At 32.1% G+C, this 4,811-nt stretch overlaps 1 non-coding gene across 1 annotated transcript; it reads left to right on the top strand.

Moving 5' to 3' along the window:
- Nucleotides 1-284: 284 nt before the first annotated feature.
- On the top strand, nucleotides 285-447 carry LOC145271549 (U1 spliceosomal RNA). The gene has a single exon (XR_013865959.1). It is a non-coding gene; the product is annotated as a U1 spliceosomal RNA (small nuclear RNA).
- The last annotated feature ends 4,364 nt before the right edge of the window (nucleotides 448-4,811 follow it).

Below are 4,811 nucleotides of genomic sequence, written 5' to 3'. Positions count from 1 at the left end.
TCTTTTATCACAGCGTGAATGTCGCCTGCCATCCCGTAAGCTGGGGAGCTGTTATTTTAAGTAGGTCCGGGTAAGAATGTTAGGCGAAACAGTGCGTGATAGAAACTCTAGTATAGGTTTTATAATAAAGTACTTGCTATCTTACGCAAGTCTAGCTAAGGACTAGAAAAGACCCCTTTTTTCCCCACTCCCCCTTACTGGCCTTTGTGCCTAAGCTTCTTCGTACCCCAAATGAGGCCTTGGCAGTAGATAATGCCAAGGCCGGGGACGAAGGGCTAAATATAATACTTACCTGACGTTGGGGTAACGGTGATCATTACGGTCGTTCCCCCAGAGCGAGGCTCATCCATTGCACTGCGGTTGGGTTGACCTTTGCGATCGTCCCAAATGTGGACGACTCGGACGTGCTATTTCTAAGTGTGGGGTCTGCGTACGCGCTCACCCCGATAATACAATCAAAATCAGAAATCCTTCCCTACTTCTTCCAAGTACCTCTCACTCGTAGGTCTGTACTCCCTCCGCTTAATCACCCTTAATCTCTGTAATACCAAGAAATACGCCATTTCTCTCGACCAGTTTATTATCCACTTCAATTCCAACGTTCTGATTGCATCTAATTTGCATGTAAATGTAATCAACGTTTAATCGTGAGGAATTCGTCTAGCTGTCGCCTACAGCTACAGAAAGTGTCTTCTTTCGATATACAGTGTGGACATAAGCCATGTTACAAAATTTCTGAACTATTTATTATGATAATATTAAAATAAATTTAATATTTAATTGTCATTATATGATAATGTAATGTATGATTTCTAATTTTTTTTAGAAACAAATGATGTTAATTTTTAAACAATGTCTGTTGAATTGGAGAGAAGATTAACCATAGAGCAACATGAGAATTACGTACGGCACAAGAAATATTCAAGTTGGGTAAAACAAAACTCAAAATCAACAAAATGCTTATAAAAAGGACGATTACTAATCACCTGGAAACTTCGTTGATCAAAGATAGACAACGTCCCAACAACTTAGGAACACCTAAACTTATAAAAAAAAACTTAGGGAAAAATCAGGCGAAATCCAAAAAAATCTATGAGACAAATGGCGAACAAAGCACAAACATCACCAAGGACGATGTGGAGGATATGTCGAAGTGACCTATTAATGTCATCTTATAAGCTCCAAAAGCGACAGTTCTCTCTGCAGCCACAATTGCAAAGAAACTCATCAGAAATCGACTCTTGTTAAACCTTATTATATTACAAGGCACGCTCAATAACATCATCTTCACAGATGAAAAGTTATTCTCACTTCAACATCCCACAAGCATCAAAATGAAAAAGTCCTTGGTGTTTGTTGGTGGTGATAATGCAGAAAAGATTTTCAAAATGAAGAAATCATCAGTGATGGTCTGAGCAGTCATTTCTGAAAGAGGGGAATCTCCATCATTTTTTTAAAAATGCCAATAGACTATTTTTTCTTGTTCTTAACAAAGAACGTTACATTGAGGACATTTTTCAATGTGCATTAACCCGATGGTATAATTCTGTATTTGCTGATTGCAAGATGGTGCGAAACCGCTCAAGTAACACAGACAACTTTAGTCCTGGATCGGCAAACAAGAATGCCCTTCATCATCACGTGATCTTAACGTTCTTGATTATTCTTTGTGGTCAATCATGGAGAGTGAATCCTTCTTTACTTCTTGTAACAATATTAAAGTTCTTAAAGTAAAATTGAACAAATGCTGAGATAAAATGGCATTAGATGTTATTAATGCTGGTATAGATAATTTCACCTAAAAGATTTTACCCCTATTTTCTCTCTCTCTCTCTATATATATATATATATATATATATATATATATATATATATATATATATATATATATATGTATACACCCCATAGTCATATTGCTCTGTCTAAACATTGAGCACTCTTTGGTTGACACATCTTGGTTTTGTTTAAACAATACTACTAATAATATAATATATATCCCTTCTCTCTCACTCTCTCCCCCCCTCTCTCTCTATCCTTACTCTCTACCGCGCTCCATCTGTTGCTTTCTTTTTTTTCCGAAATCTTTGTCTTCCTCTGTTGCTTTCTATTGCTCCATCACATTCGCGTTCACCCCTTCTTTCTCTCTCCTTTCTCTCTCCCTCATTTACCTAATATATCTTTTTTCATTCTATCTTTATCCTTCCTCTCTCTCTTTTTTAATTCTGCCTCTCTCCTAATCTCATTCTCTCTTCCTCGAGACTACTCTTCCTTCCACTCACTCCCAAATCCCTCATTTATTCTAATTCTCTTACAACTATTCTCCATTCCACCCATTTCTCAACCCCTCGTTTTTTTTGTTCGATTTTTTTCATCCGCATTTGTTTATTTCTTCCTTTGTCATCCACCTCTCATCATGTGGTAATCACAAAGTGGGTGCTCATTTTACGTTACATTATTATAGAAAAGTGATACCCCACTTTTTTTTAAAACTAACATTTCTGCATATCTTGGAAACAACTCATTTGCCGTAATTTCAAACGTCATTTTCGTTTTTAGCCCCCGAAAACCTTATCAATTGGTAATTTAAAAGGAATTTTCAAGGGTGATTATTCATATTTACGCTAGTTTTCTTTGCTCATTTAAACTATAAGTACGCCCATATAATTCATAAGTTGTTTTTCTTTTAAACTTCTGCTCCAGAATACAGAATTTCCCCTTGTTTTCAACGTCGTTGCCCGGGAGAAGGGGGGTATGGGGTTAGAGATAAATAATTAAAACTAATGTCCTCATTTACTTGCATACCCACGAGGGCAGAGTTAGTCAGACACAAGGCCAATTTTCCATATGTCAAAATCCATCATCGCATACATTTGCTTCTTTTTTGTTTATAAAATTGCCCAGGATTTATTGTAATTATACCATAGCAAGTGTATTTAATTGCCTGCGAAACAGATTTTCTTTATAATTTATTTAATATAAAATATCATTTTTTTTACCATACTTGATATCACTAGGCACTACCAAAATTCACCACGATGTAACTTTATTATAAATTAATATTATTAATATAACTTTTTTACCATTTAAAAGAAGAAGGACACAATAAACTAATAATAAATAATTAGAAACTTTTTTTTTCATCGTACAAAAATAATGAAATTGCGAGACGAAAATCGTGTTTACATAATTGGCGCTTTAAAATAACATTCCCGTGTAGTAAGCATTTTGAACCTGAAACCATACCCGTCTTTAAATAAATCTAGCAACAATCAACTGATTGTCAAATTTTCGTGAAATTTTCGATACTTATCCATTTTAGAATGAAATTACATATAAAATGCAGTTTCCGTAAGATATATGAGGGAAAATGCTTTTTTTAGTGCGTGCCCCCCTATATTTATTTTTTTTTCGAAATTTTAACAAATTATATTTAAATCTATCGAAATTTCTATTTTTTATGAATCATAAGAGTTCAAATAAGTAAAACGTATTTATTTTTTTAAACATTTAAATACACATATTGAACAAAAAATTACCTTGAAGTTTCAATTAAAAAAATTATATAAATTTAATATTATGTTTGTTTTTTTAAATAGGGGGTTTTCGAGTTAATATATACCATAATATCAGTTATAATATATATAATATAAGTTGAATTGCCAAGAAAAAGAAACTTCTTAAAAATTAATTATTTTTAAAAAGATTAAAACGATTAAAATTCCATTATTTCAAAATGTTTCGTTACAACATATATTTTTAATTATGCTTAAATATATTTTTTAAAATATTAAGTTTTAATGTAAACCTGACTCTTGTCAGCTATTTTATCGCCAGATTAAAAAAAAAATTGAAAATATTGTTGCACAAATATTAAGCATTTTATAGCCCCCCCTCTCATATTTTCTAGTCTCTTTTTACCGAGGAAAATATGGAACCCCGTAGGTAACCAAATGAACATTCAGTAAAACCGTATTTCATATTTAATATACAAATGTTTATAATATTATTAATCGTTAAACTGTGTAAATCTTAAAACCTAACAAAATTATAACAAAGATTAATTATTAATTGCAGTTTGAAGAAGATAAACAAAGGTTTTAAAAAATCATTAATTCGCTTCTGTTTTTCCATAGTTCGTATAGTTAACACAAATTTGACGTCACGGAAACATGAGGTCCAATCTTCACAGTCGTTTGGCAGTCCCTAATTCGCTATGGTATAATTATTACTATAAAACAGTATTGTTTTTAATTTACGGACCAATCGCATTCACCCTTGAATTGTCGACTTTTACCAGTTTTCGGTACGCCGAGAACGAATATCGCATTTATTTCTTGCGCAAACGAGTACTTATTCATATTTGAAGACATTCTTTATCCAACGTAATCACTACAATTTGGCAAGCAAGATGGCCGCCCGTCGTGCATTTAGGTAAAAACACTGAAAAGTGCCAAAACATGACAACACTCCTCCTTTCACTTTCTTACTTTCATCAATTTGGATATATCACACTTTTCATGATTGGGCAAATTATTTTTATCATTAAAAATTATATATATATATATATATATATATATATATATATATATATATATATATATATATATATTATTTTCGTTTTTTGACACGATTCATTTTTTTTTCATGTTTGTTATAAAGCATGGTTGAATCAATATTGTTTATTGTATTGCAATAAAAATAAAATTATTTTAATGTCTAAAAGTTGTTTAATTGATTTATTTTTTAAGTTTAATGGGATTTATTTCATACGTAAAAAAAATACTTACCGTTCACTCCAGAATTCAATACAA

Source organism: Euprymna scolopes, chromosome 46, assembly GCF_053919585.1.
Source record: "Euprymna scolopes isolate OS-2025 chromosome 46, ASM5391958v1, whole genome shotgun sequence".
In the NCBI taxonomy this organism is placed as follows: Eukaryota; Metazoa; Mollusca; class Cephalopoda; order Sepiida; family Sepiolidae; genus Euprymna; species Euprymna scolopes.
This window is presented reverse-complemented; position numbering and strand designations above follow the sequence as displayed.